Below are 25,588 nucleotides of genomic sequence, written 5' to 3' on the forward strand. Positions count from 1 at the left end.
TACATATGTTAATTCAAATATTTGTAACTTTATTGCATTTTGAAATTTGCTGTCTAAATAGATTGCCAGTGCTATCCCAGAATGCACAAAGAAAAGAAAGCATTGATACAGAAATCAAAATAGAAAGTAAAAACTCTGAGTGTAGTTGTGGCTGAGGGTTAGGGGGCAATGGTGCAGAAAGGAAAGCTGGGATAGAAATGATGCATGTTAATTCATATAGCAACTGCATTCATCCATTTGAGGTAATGCAAACTCATGATAAAAGTAAAATAACCAAATCCAATTATATGCATCAATTCTGTCTTCTTGAGCAATTATCATTCTTTTGTAAACTGTAATTTTGGCCACTTGTGTGTACCAACCCTTAATTGTCAGTAATTCTCTAGTTTTCTAGCATTTTGTAATGAGATATTTAGTACACAACACTGCTGCTGCCAGATATTTACATTGTGGAATTGAATTACTGAACAGAAATAAAAAAAAAAAAAATCATGGGAGGCAGCCACTTACAGCATTCTTAAATATTTTGTTCTTTTGTTTGATATTTAAAGATGGCAGATTCTTGACAGAATATGTAGTGATCTTAAGGTTCCAGACCATAGCTGCTACCTTCCTTTCCATGTCACAGTCTCATCAAGAATTACAGAAAGTTCTCTCTTTTATTAAATAATCCTGATACAGACAAGGAAAATATGACTGCATCTACTGGTTATTTAGGTATTATTAAAACTTAATTTTTCTCAGAAATAGTAGGAATACATACTGGCCATAATGTACAAACCAATCTTTCAAAAGGTGTCTGTATGTACTTCCAAAGGACTGCAGTCTTTGACGTGTTTCTCCATACAATTGAGTCAGCCGATGGGTGACAATGTTGAGGGATTACTGACGTCGTGGGAATCCAGGGTGGGTACGGTTGGGAAGACCACCTAGATCATTTCACATTTTCTTTCAAAAGAAGGCCGTGTCACCCATTCTTCTCCAAGACACCTAATGACTTTCCAAGAGTGACTTTCGGTGGCATTTTAAATTGGTTAGTAAAAGTGACGCTGATGGCTGGTGGAGGAGAGCTGGTCCTAGGCGTGGGACATTTGGTTCCTCCTGTGCCTCTGCTCCTCACTAGCTATGCAATTCATTTACATTGCCTGGGATGTGAGTTTGATGTTGAAGAGATTGAATTCAATTTGTAAATATCTTCAAATCTCCAATTTTCTTGACTGCTAGTAATCTGTGGGTTGTGTATTCTCGCAAGCATTTCCCAGGCTTTCAAATGAGCTCGTGGTTACTTGAAGCTAATTTTATGTAGCTTTACCATGTTCTGATTGCCCATTCTTGCATTTGTTACCTTTTTTAAAGTGAATTTGTAAAAGTCTAAATATGAACGATTTTGGAATTAATTCTTTTCTTCTTTTATTGTTTGACCCCATTTTTTCTCCTGTCATATTTGGACTGCTAGATTGAAAATACATTTAAAAAGTTTTTGTTTTCCTGATCTCTCCATATTTGGAATGCCTCCTGTTAGACTTTGATCTTGTTTGCTTGCTCTCATAATGTTCCATTTTGTCCATGGTCATCCTGAGAAGATCTTTCCGAAATCAGCATTCTGCTCACCCTATTCTTTTTGCATTTTCTTTATTGCATATCCATCAAGGCCTAAATTCTCTATTCAGATTTGGATCTCTTCCAACTTACATTGTAATTCTTATTTATTTCTTAGATTTAAATAATATTCCATTTAGTCCGTTTATGTCTGGATGTCCACTACCTTATGTCCCAAACTAAATGTATTCCCTTCCCACTCATGACATATGGTTATATATATTGGTTTTCATCCACAGCTCCTGGCTCATAACTTCCATAGCCCTTGTCACAGCCTCCTGTAATGTTAGAGGTACTTCAGGCAACAGGAGACCTTAGAAAACATAATCTCTCTTTCTCTAAACATTTTCTGTTCTCCTTTTGCGTGCCCAAAGCAGAACTCTAATCTTTTTCTGCCTTTCTGATTGTGGGTAACAAGACCCTCATTTCAGAGGGGCTCCTGTCCCATACCTGGAGGAAGAAATGCTGCACAGAGAGACCAAGAAGAATCTGGACAGAACTTGCTGGGTTTCCCTATTCAGCCTATGAGCATTAGATCATACCCTTTTTGTTCATTCATTTCTATGCAGTGGTCAATCGTGCCTATCCAACGAAGTCTCCATAAAAGGTCCTGGAGTGTGGTGTGCCCATGTGCATGAAAGCTCTGTGTTCCTTCCCTCTTACCTCCCCATGGATCTCTTCATGTGTATACTTTGTAATAAGCCAGTAAACATAAGTATTTCCCTGAGTTCTGTGAGCTTCTCTAGCATATTAATTGAACCCCAAGACGGGGTCATGGGAACCTCAACTTGAAGCAGGTCAGTCAGTTCTGGAGACCTGGACATGCAACTGGTAGGAAGTGAGGTAGAGCACAGTCTTATAGGACTGAGCCCTCAACCTATGGGATCTGACGCTATCTCCAGGTAGATAATGTTGGAATTGAATTGGAGGACACCTAGCTGGTGTGAGCTGCAGAACTGATGGCTTACTTGGTGTATGGGGAGAAACCCCTGCATACAGAAGTCTTTTGTGATGATTTTTTGTGGTGTGAAAGCAGAAAAAATAGTTTTTTTTTCTTTTTTCAGACTACCCAACATTCCTTTTTTCTCTTAGATAATGATGTCATTATCCACAGTCCTTACTGCTAGAAATTTTGGCAGCGCCCTCAGCCTCTCCTTTCCTATTCATCTTCCAATGGGTCAGCACCCCCATTGCCACAGCCTTGGCTTGTACATTCCCATTTCAATTCATATCCTTCCCTCACTTCCAGAGATATAATCTTTATAGAGTTAAACTGTGTAAGGGGAGTTCCAAAAGATTGAAGATGCTTGTGAGAGGGAAGTTAGCATCTCTTTTCTCAGTTGGTCACTTGGCTAGGCAGCTGACTTGTTCATTTGCCCTGCATCGATACCTGGGCAGAGCAAAAGTAATTTGAGAGAAAGAGATGACAGCACAGAGCAAAAGAAGAGTGGCAGAGCAGCCATCACGGAAGTGCATGCGTTCTCTTTGGGTCAAGGGGCATCACAGAGGCCAGGAGGCTGGAGCAAATGACTCACAAAGGGACTGTGATCTTTTGATGCGGGCAGGAGCTAAAAGATTTGGAAGACATTGAGACGGAGCTGCTTGGTGTCTGTACATACAGATTCGCAACAGCCAGAGGAACAGAGACCAGCAGCCCCAAGAGATGTATATAGAATTAGGCCTTGAAAAGGGAAGGTGCAGGTTGTGTCTGTGGGTGGAGCTGTGTCTCCGAGCATATCATAAACACCCCAGAGCCCCAGAAACAAGATCAAAAGGGGGACTTACACATTCCTTCTTCAGGTCTCCGCAGCCACACACCTGGGCTGCAGTGGATATCTTTAAATGTGGTGGGAAAAAAGTTTTAAACTGAAAATGAAGAATTATAACTTTAATAACTGGAAGTACCTGGGAGATTTTGAAATCTGCCCAAGATGTGATTTAGCATGAGTCCACAGGATAGTGAAACTTGACGTAGTGCAAGGGTCAAAGATGAAAAGAAAAAAAAAAAACTGTACCTTCACCCCACCATTCTGAGACAATTGAAAAAACTATCTAGTTATCACTTAACCACACTGTATGATATTTTTCTACTTATGTGTCTATTTCCCCAAGCAGGAGCTCTGTATCCCATTTCAAATATGCTCAACAATATCTATTGAATGAACGGGGGATTACAGGTACAAATAAGTCACTCTTCAAATCAGTATACCAAGGGAGATGTGAGGGACACAAAAAGGGAAATAATTAGGCAAAAATGATCTGCAATTTTTAAGGTGATAAGTTCTATTTAAGTAGTGAAACATGTATATTCATAGCTAAAAAATGGCATTCATAATTAGTTGCCTGTATGTATCCCATCCTTCTTCCCTCTCTATCCTCACCTCCCTTTTAATCTAAAATCTTCCACCTCTACAAAAGACATACAATTGCTATAATGCTTTACAATGCCATTGACTTTGATTGTAGTCTCTTGACTGGCTAGTTTTGTATGTTAACCAACAGTTACCTGTGTGAAGATGACATGTAAAACCAAATTAAAAGAGGCCATTGTTTCTTCTAGGTCAACATTTTCCCTTCTTCACATTTTTTAATGCAATATTCTCAAATCATTTGACATAGTTCCCTTATTCGGTTTTGAAACTGCAGATATGAACTTTTCATAATTTTAGACCCATGTCTGTATGAGGCTGATTCAGAAGATCGAGTATGAGTTACTTTGCTTCTTTAAAAAATTGTACTTCCCATTGCTTTCTGCTTTAGAGCAGCAAACCAATACTGCCATCCACTGTTTCTTTGAATAATCTTTTCCCCACAGTTCTCACCAAGATGTTTTGAAGAAAAACCTGACAATAAAATTAAAGCCTTTGCAAGGAGGGACAGTTTGTTAATTTTGAGCAGGCACTGCCCCAGCTATCCTAAAGGAATCAAACATGACTTATCTTCTTTTTCCAAATACCTCCATGGAGGAGAAACATTCAAAAATGTCACCAAGTCCCATGAGCAGTCTGTAGAGTCAACTTCTTTCTGGGTAACAACAGGAGGGAAGAATTACCTAGTTCCTCTTTGCTTACTGTTGAACTTTGCTTCATTCACCCCCGCGCTCAGGGCCATCTCTCACCCCAGTCTCATTCTAGTGCTTCAGGAGGAAAGCCAGTCTTCTCCTCCAAGCCAGCAAACAGTGTGCCTCTGTCTGTCTTACACTCCCATCAGAGAGGCTTCCAGAGAGGAGCACCTATTCCTCATATGTAAGTGTCTAACTGATTTTATTCCTTTCTGTTCTGCTCCACAGCTATTCCACCTTTACTGTGTATCTCTTTTTAGTCTTACTCTTTTCATTTCAACTAATAAATTTGCAACTAAGATTATGAGAAATTCTTTATTTTCTTCCCATATGAAATAGAATGGACCCTTTAAATGACACAGCTCAACTCAAGGGGCCAAGATTTAAGGGAGATGAAGTCATGGCTGCAAGGCCTTGAGATGCCCCAGTCCGACTTCCTGATTCTACAAGAGAAGAAACTGAGACCCAGAGAGAAGAATACATCTAGAGCCATGGAATCAGTCAATGGCAAAGCCACTAACAAAATCTGTCTCTCAACCTGTGGTCAAATATGATTTTCCTGCAAAACGCACCTTCTAGAAGCACTGTTCATGTTTCCGTCCCTGGGCTACAGACATTTTAAATGGCATTTATAAAAACATAAATCTCCCTGAAGGCGTCTTTGTTTCTCCATGCCTCTCATCACTCCTCTTGCCTCTCATCTCCTGAAAAAGCAAGATGCCTAGGTTGAGAAAGGATCAGCGACAGACACCTTCTTTGTCTGTTTCCCTCAGGAGAGAAGAAAGTATGGGAACTAGTGGCCTGGAAAGAGGAACAGGGAGGAGGACAGTCTTTTTGTCCTGTTTTAGTAAGAGGACAATTGAATGTTATTTTACTTATCTAGATTTATAGCTTCTACACGAGGAAACATCAATTCCTTCATTCACTGAGGCACCATTTACGTCCAGACTGTTCTTTAGATTTATGCAGGTCATATCTCCTTATTATCTTTGAAATAGCCCTAAAGCAGGCTGAGTGGTAATACTAGAAAGCTGAGCATCTCACTCAGTGTTTATTTAATGTTATTCATTCAGCAAACATAACCTGCTTTAATAAACACACAAATATATGTTTCCTATTTCCATCAGATGCCCATTCAATGAGGGGTTACCACTTTTGACTTTACGGGTTGACGTTGTGTGGGTGTGAGACTGAGCCATACGAAGCTTTACTGCAAATCATGATGGAGCTGGAGTGCTTTAAGAAAAATCATTGTTTTCTTTTAACAGAATTTTTTCCCAAATAAGTGATTATTAAAGACGAAAGTGATTTAAACAATCTATTGGAGGCTGGTAGGCATAAAATACATTGTGAAAGGACCACAGTGGGTAGAAAAGGGCATCAATTAGTTTGGTTGTAAGGTAAAAGGTCGGAAGAAAATGACTATTTACCAAAATCCTATTATGTACCAGGCATTGTGTAAGAAATTTTGAACATGTTATCCCATTCTTCATAAAGCTGTGGAAGTCATTCTAACTATATTCACTTTTCCAGTGAATAAACTAAGACTAGGAGAACAAGGGACTTCCCTGAGGTTACTTAGCAGGTAAGAGTCAACATGAGGAAAGTATCCGGGTGTATCTAAAGAGATGGCTTACAGAAGCAAGTGAGCTTAAGGCACACACTGGCAACAGGAAGTCAATTTACTTGTCTGGAGGGGAGAATTCATAAGGAATATCGAGGTAGGGGCCTAGAAAGATTGAAACTCTGAATGCTACATTAAAATAGTTTGATTTTATTCTGTACACAATGAGGAATCGTTGGAAGGGTCATCGAAGCTGTGTTTTAGGGAAAGAAATCTAGGAGTCTTGTGCAAAGTGGATATTGCGAACAATAAGACCAAGTTAAACACTATTACAGTAGCCCAGAAATGGTACTACAGTCGTCCCCCATATCCACGGTTTTGCTTTCTGTGTTTTCAGTTACGCTTAGTCAACCACAGTCTGAAAACAAGTGATTACAGCAGAATAAGACATTTTCAGAGAGAGAGAGAGGCAACGAATTTCATTACAGTACATTGTTATCATTGTTCTGTTTCATGATTAGTTATTGTTAATCTTTTATCGTGCCTAAATTAAACTTTCTATAGGTATGTGTGTATAGGAAAAAACATAATATAAATCGTCAACTCTTTGTATCTGTGGGTCCTACATCTGCAGATTCAACCAACTGCAAATAAAAAATATTTTAACAATGCAGCAATAAAAATCATACAAATAAAAAATATAGTATAACAACTATTTACATAGCATTTACATTGCATTAGGTATTATAAGTAATCTAGAGATTATTTAAAGTATTTGGGAAGATGTACCCTAGGTTATATGTAAATAATATGCCAGTTTATATAAGAGACTTGAGCTGTTTTGAATTTTGGTATCTGCACGGGGGTCCTAGAACCAGTCCCCTCCCGGGGATACTGAAGGAAGACTATATAGGGTTTGGTACTATCCTTGATTTCAGGCATTCACTAGGGTCTTGGAATGTATTCCTCCCACATAAAGGGGGACTACTATAATAGGAAGATAAAAGGAAACTATATAGGGTGGCCTACTTCTTAGTTTGTTGAGCCTGTTATAACAGAACACCATAGACTGGGTGGCTTATACACAATGGAAAATTATTTCTCACAGTTCTGGAGGCTGGGAAGTCCAAGAACAAAGCTCCAGAAGAGTCGGTATCTGGTGAGGGCAAGCTTCCTGGAAGACAACTGTCTTCCCACTGTAGCCTTACATGGCAGAAGGGGCAAGTGAGTTCTCTGGTGCCTCTTTCATAAGGACACTAAGCCCACTCATAAGGGCTCTACCTTCATTACCTAATTCTCTACCAAAGGCCCCATCTCCAAATATCACATTGGACCTTAGGATTTAACATATGAATTTTGGATGGACACAAACATTCAATATAGTGCCTTAAATTAACAATAATGACCTGACAATGTCATTAATTAATTAATTCTGCAATATTTATCACTGCTCTAGGTATTGGCATCTTACACTTCAATTTTTAAAGATTAAACATTTTATTTTGAAACATGGATCCACATGCAAATTGTAGGAAATAATGAAGAGAAATTCTGTTTCCTCTTTTCCCAGTTTCTCCCAATGATAATATCTTGCAAAATTATTATACAAGATCACAGCCAGGATACTGACATTAATACATTTTCATGATCTTATTCGGATTTCCCCAGGTTTACTTGTGCCCGTATATATATTTTTTTAATTCTTATTTATTCTACAGGCCTCGGACTTGTTACTTTGTTTAGTTAATCAATTTCTATCATAAATCCTCATCAGTTCTCTAGTTCACCACAAAGAGAGTCTAAGAACCTTGTTAAATGCACCACTGACCACCCTTTCCTTCACTCAGGTCCCAAACCAATATTCTCAAACTGTGTTTAAAACTTATTTCTTTAGGTTAAAACCTGCTTCTGCTTTCCTTCAGCTGGTTTTTATCTATCCTGAAAGTTTTGGAAAACTTGTTAGGCTTTTTTCTGTCATTCCAATAAATACAATCCATTAATTTACTGGAATAGTGTTTATTCTTAGAAAACCATGTATTCTCTTGGTCTCTAGACACATTCTTCTCTCCTGCAAGGATCTGTCTGTATTATGGCCTCCAAATGCAACATACCAGACTGATAGATATTATTTCTTATTCAAATTTGAGCATTGTGACTTTGGGTATTATTTCTACTGTCTCTGGGCCTCTCAATATTATTGCCAGATTTTATTGAGGTATAATAGACAAGTAGCAAGTATATATATATGTATATATATATGTATATATATGTGTATATATATATTTAAAGTGGACAATGTGATATTTTGATATGCACATATATCATGAAATGATTACTATTATCAAGATAATTAACATATCTGCCACATGACAAAATGCCTTATTTTTGTGGTTACAACATCTAAGATCTACTCTCTTAGCAAATTTCAAGTATACAATACAATGTTATTAACTATAGTCACTATGCTATACATTACATGTCCAGAATTTATTCATCCCATACAACTTTGTACCTGTTGACCAACATCTCCCCATTTTCCCCAACCCAGCTTCTATTAATCACCTTCATAGTCTCTACTTCTGTAAGTTCAGTTTTTTTAGATTTCACATGTAACTGGGATCTTGTAATATTTGCCTTTCTGTGCCTCACTTATTTCATTTAGCATAATGTCCTCTAGTTTTATCCAAGTTGTCAGAAATGACAGGGCTTTCTTTTCTTAAGGCTAAATAATATTGTATTGTGTATATATATCACATTTTCTTCATCCAGTCATCCACTGATGGACTCTTAGGTTGATTCTGTGTCTTGGCCATTGTGAATAATGCTGCAATGAACATGGGAGTGCAGATACCTTTTCCACATGCTGATTTAGTTGCCTTTGGATATAAATCCAGAAGTAGGATTGCTGGATCATATGGTAGTACTGTTTTAAATTTTTTGAGGAACCTGCATACTGTTTTCTATATTGGCTGTACTAATTTACATTCTCATTAATAGTGTACAGGGCTCCCTTTCTCTACATACTCGCCAACACTTGTTAGCTTTTGGTTGTTTTCTAATAGCTATTCTACCAGGTATGAAGTAGTGTCTTAATTGTGTTTTCTATTGGTCTTTGCCTAGTGACTAGTGATGTTGAACATTTTTTTCATACACCTATTGGCCAGTTGTATGCCTTATTTTGGGAAAGCTTGGTTAGGCCCCTTGCACTCTTTTAAATTGAGTTTTTGTTTTCTTGTGATTGAGTTGTTTGAATTCCTTACATATTTTGGATATTAACTCCTCATCAGATGTGTGGTTTGCAAACATTTTTTTCCCTATTTTGTAAGTTGTCTTTTCAGTCGCTTGATTCTATCCTTTGCTGTGCATAAGTTTTTAGTTTGATGGAATCTAATCTGTCTATTTTTGCTTTTGTTGTGTATGCTTTTGGGATCATATCCAAAGTAATCATTGCCCAGATCAACACGACTAAGTTTTTTTCCTATGTTTTTTTTTCTAGTAGTTTTGCCTTTTTAGGTCTTACATTTAAGTCTTCAATGATTTGGGGTTGACTTTTATATATGATGTGAGACAAGGGTCCAATTTCAGTCTTCTATAAGTGGATATTCAGTTTTTCAAAAACATTTATTGAAGAGACCGACTTTCCCTACTGTATGTTCTTGGCATCTTTGTTGAAGATCAATTGATCATAAATGTGTGGATTTATTTCTAGGCTCTCTATTCTGTACCATTGGTCTATACGTCTGTTTTAATGTCAGTATCGTGATGTTTTCATGACTGTATCATCATACTATGTGTTGAAATTAGGTGGTGTGATACCGCTAATTTTGTTCTTGTTCAAGATTGCTTTGGCTATTATGTATCTTTTGTGATTCTATATGAATTTTAATATTTTTTCCCATTTCTTTGAAAAATTTCACTGACATTTTTATAGAGCTTGCATTGAATCTATAGATCATTTGGATAGTATGGAAATTTTAACATTATGTGCATAAATTCTTAGAAAATTTCAACCTACCAAAACTGAATAGTGTAGAAATAGAAAATATGAATAGAACAATAATGAGTAAGGAAGTTGGGTCAGTGACAAAAAAAATCTTTCTACAAAGAAAATCCCAGGAACTGATGGTTTTACTGGTAAATTCTGCCAAACATTTAAGGAAGAAATAATTAAATTCTTCTCAAACTCTTCCAAAAAATTGAAGAAATGGAAACATGTCCAGACTTACTTTATGAGGCATCACCCTGATACCAAAGGCAAACAAGGACATTACAAGAAAAGAAAATTATAGGCCAATATCCCTGAGGAATATAACTGCAAAAAATACTCAAGAAAATACTAGCAATTCAAATTCAACAGCACATTAAAATGATCATACACCATAATCAAGTAAGATTTATTCCTTGGAAGCCAGTATGGTTCAACATATGCAAACCAAGAATTGTGATACACCATAACCGTGAAGGATAAAAAATTTTATGATCATTTCAATAAACATAGAGAAAGTATTCGACAAAATTCAACAAACTTTCATGATTAAAAACTCTCACAAAATAGATATAGGGGAAATGTACCTCAACATAATAAAGGCCATAGTGACAAGCCCACAGCTAACATCATACTCAATGGTGAAAAGCTGAAAGCTTTTCCTCTAAGATCAGGAGCAAAACAAGGATGCCCACCTCTCTCCACTTTTTAGGTCTTCTATTCAATATAGTATATATTGAATAAAAGACCTATTCAATATAGTATAAGAAGTCCTAGTCAGAACAATTAGGCCAGAAACAAAAAGACATCCAAATTAAAAAGGAAGAAATAAAATTATCTCTGTTTGCAGATGATGTTATTTTATATTTAGAAAATCCTAAAGATTATACAAAAATTGCCAGAACTAATAAACTAATTAATTAAAGTTGCAAGATAAAAAGTTAACATGTAGCCTGGGCATGATGGCTCACACCTATAATCGCAACACTTCGGGAGGCCGAGGCAGGTGGATCACCTGAGGTCGGAGTTCAAGACCAGCCTGACCACCATGGAGAAACCCTGTCTCTACTAAAAATAGAAAATTAGCTCAGCATGGTGGTGCATGCCTGTAATCCCAGCTACTTGGGAAGCTGAGGCAGGAGAATAGCTTGAACCCGGGAGGTGGAGGTTATAGTCAGCCAAGATCGCGCCACTGCACTCCAGCCTGGGCAACAAGAGGAAAACTCTGTCTCAAAAACAAAAAGTTAACATGTAAAAATCACTTGTGTTTCTGTACATTACCAACAAACTACTGTCTACCCCCAAATTAAAAAAAAAAAAAACACTAGCCCATTTGTAAGCATTAAATAATTAGGAATAAATTTAACCAGGGAGGTGAAAAATCTGTATACTAAAAATAACAAAACATTAATGAAAGAAATTGAAGAAAACACCAATAACTGGAAAGCTATTCCTTTCACTCAAAACTGGCACGATGCTGTGGGGCACTGACTGCATCCTCCACCCTTTCACTCTTGTTTTGTACTACTTTTTGTCCTCTTCATCATCCAAAGCTCTCATTTTCTCTGCTGAGATCTCTTAAGACCTTCTTTTCGGAGAGGATCTACAGGCTCCTACATGGTTCATGCAGCTAACAAAGAGAAGCAAATACATGGAACTGGTGGAAACTAGGGTTTCCTGTCTACGGGAAGCAGTATAATGTGAAGACGACTTGTTCAGAAAGCAGACTGCCTGGATTTGAACCCAAGCTCTGGCACTTACTGGCTATGTGATCTTGGGCAAATTAATTTCCATCTCTGAGGCTCATTTTCTTTATTTGCAATGTGAGGATAAGTAAAAATACCTTCTCGGCAGCATTAATTTAAATATTAGATAAGCAAATATAACTAAAGCACATAGCATAGTGTTTGGTACAAAATAAGCATCAACTTTTATTGTCAGAATTTTAAGTCATAGATACGTGTGTCATATGACATTCATATGGCACCTATAAGCCTCCCGATGGCTAGATTATTTTTAGAAATTGCCTTTTCTTATTTACCAAGTCTTTTTTACAATTTCTGCTTTGCTAGATAATATGGTAAGATTTTAAAAACATAAATTTGTCATCTTAAGGGTAATAAAACCCCCATTTGCAGGGCTTTTCTAGTAGATTGTCATGATAGAATGATATCTGGCATGTTTTTGAAAAAGGGAACAAGTTTAATTGAACAGGTATTATGTGTAGTCTTGTATTAACATTATAGAACTGCTATCTCAATCCTTAAAGTAACACTTCAGAGCTGCTATCAATTTTTTTTTCCTAATTTTGTTTTTTTAATTTTTGTTTTTAACTTTTATTTTTATTTATTTATTTTTTTTGAGACGGAGTCTTGCTCTGTCGCCCAGGCTGAGGTGCAGTGGCGCGATCTCGGCTCACTGCAAGCTCCGCCTCCCGGGTTTACTCCATTCTCCTGCCTCAGCCTCCCGAGTAGCTGGGACTACAGGCGCCCGCCATCTCACCTGGCTAGTTTTTTGTATTTTTTAATAGAGACGGGGTTTCACCGTGTAGGCCAGGATGGTCTTGATCTCCTGACCTTGTGATCCACCCGTCTCGGCCTCCCAAAGTGCTGGGATTACAGGCTTGAGCCACCGCGCCCGGCCTATTTTTTTAACTTTTTAAACTTTTTTTGACTTTTATTTTAGGTTTGGGGATACATATGCAGGCTTATTATGTAGGTAAACTCATGTCATAGGGGTTTGTTGTTAATCAGAAGAGGATACTAGGATGGAATAAATAACTTTTCCAAGGTCATAGGTCTGATTTCTGGCAGGTCAAAAGTAGAAATAATACAGTGATCTTTACACCTTAGTATACTCCTTTCTCTTTTTATTCTGCACATTCTTGGAGAGTCTGTAGTAAAAATAAGTGTCTTCTACTTCTTCCAACAAAAGTGATTAAGAAATGATGGGTTTATAAATATATTAATGTAATAAAAAATGAAGATTTTGGTTACCAAATTCTTTTATGGGAAAATAGTTTTTAGAGGATCATTTGAAGTGAGTCTTCCAAGCCTAAATTTTCATTGCCAATTCTAGAAAAAGCTCAATTAAGAGCCTTAAAATAATATTAACTGATTTTAAAAATTCTTACTTTTTTCGTGTTTTAAGAGTGAATTAAAGTAATCTTAATAACTCAATGAAAGTGTTAGTCTTTAGTATTTTTGTCTTTCTTTGCATCTTATATCTATATAGCTGTTACAAAATAATATTTTGAGAGAGAAAGTGAAAACAGTAGAACCAATGATTTGGCGGTCTTTAAGAGTGCCAAAATGTTGTCAACAACATTTGTCTCAGTGTGTCTCGTCCTCTTCCTATTCCCCACTCATCTAGATTTCTGTGCTAGCAATCAAGCTGGCTAAAGTTGGGAAGATTACCAGATGCAGCAAATGGCACCAAAGATTAGCAGTTTCAAGGACATCAACAAAATAATGAAGAAATATAGATTAAAAGAAAGGGAATTTATCCTTCACGGTTATGGCGTATCACAATTCTTGGTTTGCATATGTTGAACCATACTGGCTTCCAAGGAATAAATTTTACTTGATTATGGTGTATGGTCATTTTAATGTGCTATTGAATTTGAATTGCTAGTATTTTCTTGAGTATTTTTGCCGTTATGTTCCTCAGGCATATTGACCTATAATTTTCTTTTCTTGTAATATCCTTGTTTGCCTTTGGTATCAGGGTGATGCCTCATAAAGTAAGTCTGGATATGTTTCCATTTCTTCAATTTTTTGGAAGAGTTTGAGAAGAATTGAATTATTTCCTCCTCAAATGTTTGGCAGAATTTGCCAGTAAAACCATTAGTTCCTGGGATTTATGAGACAATTTAGAATATATGAAATAAAATAAATAGATATTCTAAATATGAAATCACAGTATCTGAAATGAACTCAACAGTTATATTTAGCTGCATATTCAACACAGCAAAAGACAGTATTTGTAAACTGAAAGATAATTTAATAGAAAATATCCAAATTGGAGCATAGAAAGACAAACAATTGAGAATACGGAAAAGAGCATGAGAGATATTAGGACAATTTCCAAAGCTCCAGTACATGTGTAATGACAGTACGTTAAGGTAAGGAAGGAGAGAATGAGGCAGAAGAATTATTTGAAGAGCTATTGGTGGAAAATATTTCAAAACATACTAAACATCATGACCCACAAATTCAGGAAGCACTGCAAACTTCAAGCGAAATAAATGCAAAGAGAATCCAACTCAGGAATGTTATAATTAAATTGTTTGAGACCAAAAATAAAGATAATATTCTTTAAAATATCCAGAGAAAAAAGACATGACACATAAATGACAAGCTTATAGTTGACTTCTCAACATGAACTATGAAAGCTGATAGAAAATGGAATGTGCTGAGAAAAAACTGCCAAATCCTTCATCAGAAGTAAAAATAGAATTAATGTAATACAAGATCTATCAATTGTGAAAGTAAAATGTAAAATTATAGTTGAAAAGGTCTTCTTATCATTAATGACCATGTTTTCTCAAGAAAACAAAAATTCAGAGATATTTTGTCCAGTAGACTTTACTGAAAACAACTACTAAAGGAAGTTCTTTGACTAGAAAAAAATTGTCTCAGATGTAAACATAAAAATGCAAAAGGCAGGAAGGAGATACATAAATTTAATAGAGTCTAAAGTTCTAGCATTCTCAGACAGAGGTAAAAGTAATAATTTGCAATATTTTGTAGTAGGTCAAGAATAAAAACATATTACAATCTTTAATATCATCACTAAAATGGTAATTAAAAACATATAGCAGACAAATTAATATTGTGAGATGAATAAGAAAAAAATGGATTAATCCAAAGGAAGACAAGAGAAGAGAAAAAAACATAGGACAGGTAGGTCAAATAGAAGACAAGTAGCAGAATGGAAGAAGTAACTGTAAATATATGAGTGATTATATTATACACATATAATATCTATAACTCTCTAAGAAAAGGGAAACAACCCAGTAGACAAATGAGCAAAATGTTCAAGTAGGCGCTTCAGTAAAGAGAATTAACAAATGCTGAAGAGACATAAGAAGTTCTCAGTTTCATTAGTCATTATGGAAATGCAGATGATGAGTACATTGAGATACCATTACACATACTATATGGATGGCTAAAGTATAAAAAGACAGGTCATATTAAGGATTGATGACAATGTGGAGAAATTGCAATTCTTGTTCACTACTAGTGGGAATGTAAATTGGCAAAAGCAATTTAAAACCTTTTTCTTGTAAAACTAAACATACGAAATTACATTATGTAGTAAAGATCAAAATAATTCAGCAATAACTCTCCTATGTTTACATTCAGTAGAAGTGTGTATGTGTGTGTATATGTGTGTGTGTGTTCACCCAAAAACATGTTTAATAATATTCAAAACAACTCTATTCATGATGATCCAAATATCTATAGAATGGATACATAAATTGTGGTATATTCATAAAGTGGAATAATATACAACCCTATGAATGCAAAAATAAGCCCACGGTTACAATGCAGAAGTATGCATTAATATCACAAATACTTGAATGAAAGGAGCCAATCATGAAAGGGTTCTTATGATATGATTCCATTTATGTAAAGCTCAAAAACAGGTAAAAATGATCAATGCAGTAAGAAGTCAGGATACTGGTTTATACTTGATAGGGGTGCACAAGAGGGGCTTTTAAGGTGCTGATAATACTCTGCTACCTCATCTGGTTGCTGACCACAGATGCGTTTACTTAGTGATCATTCATTGAACTGTGCACTGGAGGTATCTGCATATTTCTGTATGTCAGTTATTTTTCAATAGTTTGCTTATAAATTATTATGTACCCACTGAATACACAAAACTGAACTATGCAATTCTCCCTTATAAATTGCTTTTTAATTGTAAGTACTCTGCTAGTAACTGCCAATTGTTACATGTACTGAAAACTGAAGTGTTGAGAAATAATGGCAATGACATTATGTCAGTCACCATACTGTGAGATTTTATATGCATCTCTCCAAATCTCATAACAATCCTGCTTTTAATAATATTACACAAAAGCAGTTTGTTCCATCAGATAGTTAAAGTTATCTGAAAGTTAACTTTAAGTAAAATAAGACAATAAAGAAAATAAAGAGGACAAAAATTTTAAAGAAAATAAGACAAAATAAAACAAATATTTTATAACAAAATAATAAACCACACCACACAGAAGTTGTATGATTATTCAAAAGATTGAAAGCTACTAAATCAAGTAGGCTAGCATTCAAAAATTTGTGATTTGCATCTTCTTCCAGGCACTTAAACAAGTCATTTAGAATTTATCGAAAACTTACTAGGTGTCAGATATTTCTGAGAACTGTGGAAGTTACAAAGGAACTATATGCCTTGGTTTCATCCCTCAAGAATGAAACTACTCAGGGATACAAGAGTTAAATCTGCAAAACAATGAAGAGAATAACACAAAGAAATGTAGTTTAAGCTACTAAATTATCTCAGGTATTCCATGGGTAGTCTAAAATGACAGATATTGATGCAGGATGGAGTGATTGGAAGGCTTATTGGAGGAGGTGGGGCAGGAGCTGGGCTTTGTGAAGGTGATTGACTAGCAAAGTTTCTTGGAGATCTAATTAACACATGTTGTGTTGGACAGCTGAAGATTACCTGTTCTATAATAGTATGAATTGATATCATAAATGGTTCTGATGCCATTATGATGTATCATGTGTGAATAATTCATGCATAGACTAATGGAGCCATACAATGGAACTGCAGGGGTGTTACAAATTAGAATTTATGTGCATTGACATAACAGTGAGTAGAAGGTGGTGTAGTGTTTGCCCCCCTCGGTATTCCAAGCTGTGCATTGAATTCACAAAAATCTTTCTCAAAATCATTTATACAAACAGTCTTACAATGTATGTCCAAAGAAAAATTGCAGGAAGGGGGGCAAAATCACTTGATTTTGAGTTTTACAATGGACCCAACCTTCTGAACATTATTTTTTAACTTTTCTTCAGTTGAAATTTTAATTGACAATATGATCTAATTATCTTGAAATTCTAAGTGTTACAGTATTAGAAGAATTTCTTGAATAAGCCCATTGTTCCTTTGCTATTGCCATTAGATTTTTCTTTTTGCCTCTGAAATTACTAAAATTAATATACAGTTGACCTTCCATATCCATGTGTTCCAACTCTGCCCATTCAACTGACCACAGATTTAAAATATTTGGGGGCTGGGTATGGTGGCATATGCCTGTAATCCCAGAGCTTTGGGAGGTTGAGGTGGGAGGCTGCTTGAAGCCAGCAGCTCAAGACCAGCCTAGGCAATATAGCAAGGCCTCATCTCTGCAAAAAACAAAAACAAACAAATAAAAAAATGAGCCAGGCATGGGGGCATTTGCCTATAGTCTCAGCTACTCAGGAAGCTAAAGGTGGGAGGATTGCTTGAGCCCAGGAATTTGAGGTCACAATGAGTTGTGATCATTGTTCCTGTGTTCCAGCCTGAGTGACAGAGACCTGTCTCAAAAAAAGGGGGGAAAAACGTAATAAAAATAATACAAATTGAAAACATTATATCAAAAGAACTGTTGACACAGCTTTTACATCGTATCTAGTATAAGTAATCTAGAAATGATTTAAAGTATACGAGAGGATGTGCATAGGGTTATTTGCAAATACTATATCATTTTATATCAGGAACTTGAGCTATCTTTGGATTTTGGTATCCTCAAGGGGTCCAGGAACCAAACCCCTGCAGATACAGTGAAAGGACTGTATTAGTTTTCTAGGTCTTTTATTGGGGACAGGAGTGCAGCATAATTTAACCCATAACTAGTTACTAAATAACTAGTATTTAACAAGTTATGTATACAAACAAGTTTGTATTTTAGTTTCAACTGCTACTTGGATGTAGATGAGGTTATTTAAAATAAATAATTTATTTGACAGAGCATTTTGAAGATAACTTTTACCTTTTTCCAATCATTGTTACATACATGGAAGATGGACCCAATTCACACTTTGCTATTGTCATGTTCACTCAGAGCTTCAGAGTCTTAGAACTGAAAGGGACTTTAAAGGTTCAATGATTCTCACATGATGATCAAGCAACTCATACTAATCCATAACAGGGACTTTGCTGTTCTATACCAAAGTGAGAAAAATAAAACCTATGTCATCTCTTGATTTAGTTAGCTAGATATTTACTTGGCAAAGTTAGAAACTGTTTATTTCTTTGCAAGACTGCCCTTAATTTCAATATTAGAACTTCCTATATATTTTTTAAAAATATGTTTATTTTATGAAATGATACTGGACATTGGTATTGGTTTGAAAGTCTTTACTGGGCATTATAAAAACTTAGTAAGCATTTTTTTTCAGTTTCCGATCGAAAAACATTCCTGGTCTATGAAATTTATGTCTGGAAACTATTGACCTAATCTAATGACCCGTTTGTTACTGAAATTCTCTCTACAATATGCCCAGCATATTATGATTAAGAATTCGATCACTTTTTAATGTAGTCCTTTCCATTGTCAGGCAATTTTTTAAGTAAAATTTAAAAAAAAATTAACTGATATTTTCTTAAAAATTTCCCTGTTGGATTTTTACCTCTGAAATCATACCAAGAAAGTATAATTCCTGTTCTAAATATGGCCCAACAAATGTATAAAGTATTATTTCCCCCATGACCAAACAACCCTGTTTCCTTTGACTTCCTCACACAATATTATTGCAAGTTACCTAACTTCCTTCCTGTCCTCTAAACCTGTTTTGGTTTGTCAGTGATACTCAAATCCTTGATACTCAAGAATGAATACAGTATCTAGTAGAGAATAACTCATCTTCAAATCTCTAGGTCTTGTGTCTTTGTTAGTACATCTTACCATTTAATTAGCCAGTTTGTCAGTCATTTTGAATTTTCAATTTAATATTTCAAATATTCTTTTTCTACCTGTGGCTCACTATTCTCACTCAGAAAACCAGAAAGTAGCATATTAAGAAATAGCAGGTAAAAATTCACTTGCAGACAACTCACTTCAGGCAAATTATAGAGCTTTCATTAAAACCAAAGATAAAAGCAAAGAAACTCTTGCTTCAATGTCCAGTACCTCCTGGATGGTCACCTCCTTGTTAAATTCAATTCTCTGTAAAGAATAATACTGGTTGGTAGTTAAAGAGTTAATTCTTCCATGGACTGCTCCATTTTAGCCAAGATAGAGCCATAACATAAGCAAAGTTCAGCACAGGACAGAGCAGCCACCAAATCTATCCTGCTCACCCATTTTTATAAATAAAGTTTTATTGGAACATAGCCACACCCATTCATTTTGTGTTATCTGTTTACTTTAGCGATATAATGGCAGAGCTAAGTAGTTGCTACTGAGGTCATATGACCCACAAAGCCTAAAATTTCTGCTATCTAACTCTTCAGAAAAAGTTTATTAATCCCTGAGTCACAGGACTATTTCTCCTGTGCATTTTGGGGATAAGAAACAAGCCAGAGAGAGTTGAAGGGAATAAGAAAAGGTGAGAGAAACTTTCATGAACACCTATAATTAGAGCAGAGCTAGTTCTCAACCTTCTCAGCAAGAAGGTGAGTACTGGTTGGGAGGAGACGTGAACAGCACTGACCTAATTATTACAGATTTGACATTTGCTTGAGAAAAGATTAGTTCCATGTGGTAAGGCTAAAAAACTAGATGTCACAGTGCTGAATTGCTGAAAGGGGGTAGGCTATTTTGCAGTAGTATGTGTACTGTTATCTATGCATTACATTAAAGCTCTTTCTGTCGCCATGCTCAGACCCCTCCCCTCCACCTTAAATTTGAAAAGCAGGCAAGCCAAAGAATCCTATGTTTTTCACTATGTAGTATTCACCAAAGAGGAGATTTTAAAAAGCTGACTAAACAGATTTAAAAGAAATTAAAATAACATTCGTCTATACCACACTGCTTCAGGAGCAGTGAAATAACACCTGAAGAGATACCACCGTTTGTAGTGAAATTAGTTTCTGTTTTATCAAATACTTAGCAACAGGAGGCTGATCATGCAGATGTAATTCATATCTTGGTAGTGGTTTAAAAAGATCCTTTTCTATTATAAGAAGCTTGTTTTTGTTTTTGCTTTTAATCTGGAAAACAAAAGAGAAACCAAGCAAACCTCTATTTGTAATGTGTGTGAAACGTGTTGGGACCCCACAAAGGAAATCGAAGAAAGAAAGAAAAAGACAAAAATTTGAAATGATGTTAAAAATGTCCGTGTAGTAATTTTTCATTTGTGAATTAATAAACAGACAAAGGAGAAACTAATTTTGCTGTGTAATTAATTTGCATGGAAGACTGTGCTGTCCAAGATGCTCTTGTGTGTCTATGGTGCTGCTGACCAGGATTGCTCTCCTTATTGGTTCTAGATATTTCTTTTTCATCAGAACTCTCTGCCCTGTGTTACATTCACTCAAAGCTTCAGGATGATGTCACGGATCCTGCTTAAGAAAATTCAGAAACGAAAGCCCATCGGTGGCACCAACTTTATGAGAAAACCTGAAAACTCTTACTCCTACTCCCACAGAATACAAGATACCTATATCACATAATGTACCTTGACTGGAAAGGTTACTAGCCTACAATGCCCTTCTGAGCCCTGTTGGAACCCAAAGCAAAAGGGAAAATACACACTTCTATCCACTTATCAAAATATTTAGAACCAAGCGCAAGAGTTAATAGAAACTACATTTCTAAAAGTGAATATATATAAAACACTGTATTGCCGATCTCTTTGCACACTATTGTTAAGTTAATCTGACTGGAGGGGAATGTGATCACGATGTGGACCAAGAATCAGGATTGATTGGAAATAACTGTTTTCATTGCATAGTAATGCAGGATCATAAGACAGACCAATAAAATAACATTTGACTGATTTTAAATTAGCTTTTATTTACAATTTTGATATTTTGTTCACCATGGATTTTCATACACAAATTTTGGTTTTAAAAAATATTGCATTGCAGTATTTTTATTTTGACTACTAAGCTTTTTGTCATTTCTTTAAATGTGGTTACTGAGATGAGTACCTCAGTCGTGTCACCCTAATCCTGGACCTGTTAATCTGTTATTCAGATTTTGGCCTAAGATATGATGTTGCTCTTTAAGAAGCAAAAATACTATTGGTAATCTTCTCCAATACATGTATCTAGTCTAGAGTTTTTCAAATTAATGTCCTAGAAACACTAGAATTTCAGCGATATTAATAGGTGTTCCATGAAAAATATAAGGCATTTTGTTGTCAAAGAAGTTTAAGAAATTGCATATTACATCTGTCTCTCTCTCTTTCTCTGTATCTCTCTCTCTCTCTTTCTCTCTCTCTCTGGAAACTGACAATTACATTACCTTTTAGGTTCTGAGAAGTCCCATGATAAAGATAGCTACTAAAACATGCTTAACCACACTTATTTGACTTGTTTCATAGAGCATCTGTTATAATCTTGGGGGATACCCATGTATTATTTAACTATTACTGCACAACAGATGACCCTGAAATGTAGTGATTTAAAATGACAATCAGTATTTACTATTCTTACAGTTTCTGTGGATCAAGAGTTTGGAAGTGGTATGTCTGAATAATTTTAGCATGGGCTCTCTTAAAAGGTTTAGCCATGACGTTCACCAGGACTGTAGTCATCTGAAACCTCAATTGGGGTAGGAGGAACAGCTTCCAAGTCGACTTCCAAGGTAATTGGCAAGTTGATGCTGACTTTCAGCAAAAGACTTCAGTTTAGAAAGATTTACATGTGGATCTGGCCACAAGATGCTTGAGTCCTCATGACATGATAACTGGCTTCTCTCAAAGCAGGTGATAGGAGAGAGACATGCAGAAGTTATCCTTTTTTAAAGACTTAGCCTCAGAAGTCAAATATTATCATTCTGACAACATTCTGTTTATTAAAAGTGAGTCATGAGGTCCAGCCCACACTCAAGAGGACAGAGTAATCTCCTCTGTTTGAAGGGAAGAGTGTAAAAGAAATTGTGAAATCTATTCTTAAAACATCATAGAACATAATCTGGGAAATTTTGCTGCAATCTTCTGTTTTCTACCCAGATATTTTTACTCATTGAAGGCAGAAATCCAAGCTTAATCCTCGACTCCCAGCTGGCTAGCTATGCACTCTAATATACAACAAGCTTAGGTAATTGTAGGGAATATCTGTTGTTTTTGCCTACCTTCCTCTCTGGTTACAGCAATTCACTTTTCTTTTGAGTTCCAACAATCCACTTATCCACAACTCCATGTGGGTTTGCTGGGAACATCAGTCATGGTGCCACCAGTACCATGATCATCATAGAGGTGGGTACAGGACCAGGTGGCCAATCAGAGAGCCTATTCTCTTGTCTCTAGTGATTGCATTAGTGATAGGCACATGACCCAAGAAAGTTCTCTAATAGTTTATATTTGTTGTTGAGGAATAACAGATGCAAAATCACAAAGAGGAAAGCATCTGTAGGAGACAAAAAGAGAACCAACAGAGATGAGAAACACAACAAGAAAATTCTAATGGTTTACTTTAGCCACTGGATTCAGTTGTGCATGAAGCCATTTCAGTTACGTGGACCAAGACACTCATTTATTTTTAAATCTAGTTTGAGTTGCTTTTTGTTTTGTTTTGCAACTGAAGGAGTTCTGATAGTTCAGGTATGATGGCTTAGCATAGATAATTAATTTTTTTAAAAGTGCCTTCCGAGCATTAGACAAAACTAAGAAATAAATATAGCAAATTTATGGAAAAACTGGTCTATTAGAGATGAAATTCCAAAAGTACTTTATTTCTTTTTTCCATATCATTTGGAGCTGTTTGTTCATTTTTTTCCTACCCCCGAGTTATCTCTTGCAGGTTCTTTAGCTTTTCCAGACACTCTCAGGTATGTATAAACAGTCACATATTTTAGTTAATAGAAAGGGTAGTTCTGTTTAATATTGCACACCCAAACTCTCATTCAAACGAACATTTCTGATTTCTCTGCTTCCATATCTCAGGAAAGACACAGTTCAACTTCTACCTATGTCCCCATTCACTTTTCCACACCTTTTTTCCCCAACATCCTGGGCCACTGGCTTCTCCAAAGTTGGAAACAGGTTCAGAGAGAGATTTATGAGACAGAAGTGACCTTTGGGTTTCATTGAATATTCAAATCCTTGCCTTCTTCCATGAATCTTTGGGGAAGTTTTTGGAGACTCACATGCACATGCACACACTGTTACTCATTTCCTGAGACTTCTCACTGACTTTTCCCAACATAGGTGCTGCCTCTTTTGGCCAGCTGCTTATGACTTCATGCCCAAATTCTGGAAGTCCACTTCCACTGATGTTATTTGTTGGATTCACATTGTCCTGGGGCTGTTTCTTTCATGCAGAGTCCAGGAGAACCAAAGTCTTCTTTGAAGTCACACTTTCCAAAGGAACCACCCATTGCCCTGCTGCACCAAACTCTGGCAGTGTAGGTTTTTCCTAGGGTGGGTGATACCTAGGAGTCACCAAGGCAGTTTGGGGTCTCCTTCTGTGAATGCCTGCAAAGACCCTGCAACTCATTTTAGAATGTGAGGGTACTTAGAGCTCTTGGCTCTGCAATTTTAGCCAAAATTAGATAACAGGAAAGATTCCAGTTTAATATACTTCATAAGTGTGTCAACTGTAGTTTTTAGGATAGATTTTGAGCAGAGGGCTTTGGTCGGCACTTCTCATGATACTCCTTTTTTATTAACCCATCAGCATCTGCTTCTTTCAAGGCCAGGCCTGGTGGTGACCTGGATAAGCTAAATGAATGAGTCAGGAAAGTGTGTTTTCAACATACTTTCAGAGAAGTTGACAAGAAAGCAGGTAGCGTTCTTGAACTTGAGTCGTTTATTGTCAAATGGATGTGGCAGAGCTATCACAAATGGGTTCCCAGTAATAAGACTGACAGATGCACACATACAACCACCTGTAGCTCACCTGTAAAATACATTCTTTAGTTGAAAGGGGAGAAAAGCAAAACAAAGAGTCAGAAAGCCTGAGATTTAAAAAGCTTCTTGAATGAATACAGTACAGTTCAAAGCAGGCATTGTTAGCCTACCTTGTACAAGGATATGGCATTAAATTTTATAATTTATATGACACAAGAGATCCTTCTCCTAAGAAGTTTATCATTGCACTACAGCTATACTGTTGATAAATGCTTGAGGGGATGGATACCCCATTCTCCATGATGTGTTTCTTTCAGCTGGCATACTGTGTCAAAACATGTGCGGTACTTCACAAATATAAACACCTAATATCTATCCATAAAAACCATTTTAAAAATGATAATGAAAGTTACACTGTTCAATAACTTGCATGAAGGGACATCAGAATTACAACCACAGGTAAAAATGGATACGTTTGGGATGAATTTTGGAAGAAGCAAAAAAATAGAGATGAGTTAGAAGGGGAGCATATAAATTAGGCATGAAGGGTTATTAGAAGATAACAGACATGTAGTAAAATATGAATAAAAATATTATAATTTTCACATTAATTTAAGTATCAAAATTTTTAACATAGTTTGCTTCTTTAAAAAATGACTGGAGCAGATCATTAATGCTTGATTTTAGACTCTAATTTGTAGTTATTTGGTTTATTTTTAAAAAGGAGATGGAACCACCCTTTTTACCTGGTAGGGCAGAGGCTTCTGACTTTTGAACTGCATCGAATGGGCTTCCCTGAAAGTTCCTGAAAGCTACTTGGTGCAAAGTGTTCTTTTATTGATTTTTAAAATGCTTTAATCAATAGTATAAACCATTCATACCTAATTTAAGTGCTTCCCTTATAATTGCCTTCTACGTCTTTACTTCTTCCAAAATTCACCTCTAGTATATCCATTTTTACCTGTGGTTATAATTCTGGTTTCCCTCCATGCAAGTTATTCAATGGTATAACTTTAGTGCAATCAATGAGTCAGTTCGGTAACTCAACAAATGTTACCCTGAAACACAGGTGACATTCTACAATATTATCATGGTTTTATACATAAATATCAAGTTTTATTTTCTAGTGTCATTATTGCTTAAACTCTTACTCAGATAAGAGACAAGATTAAGTCACAGAATTTCCAAATTCATCAAAAGTACTTGTTTTTGTTTTATTAAAGCAAGATTTCTAAAAGTGAGTTTTAAATGCAAGGTCTGGCTGTATGATGTAAATACAAACTTAACATTTTAGGAATTTTGTTGGAATAATGTTCAAAATCTTTAATAAGGCCTACTAGGTCTTGTGCAATAGCATATGAGTCTTTTGTGGTAGGAAAAGATGGTCAATGATAAAAGAGACTCAA

Source organism: Rhinopithecus roxellana, chromosome 5 (assembly GCF_007565055.1).
Source record: "Rhinopithecus roxellana isolate Shanxi Qingling chromosome 5, ASM756505v1, whole genome shotgun sequence".
Classification (NCBI taxonomy): Eukaryota; Metazoa; Chordata; class Mammalia; order Primates; family Cercopithecidae; genus Rhinopithecus; species Rhinopithecus roxellana.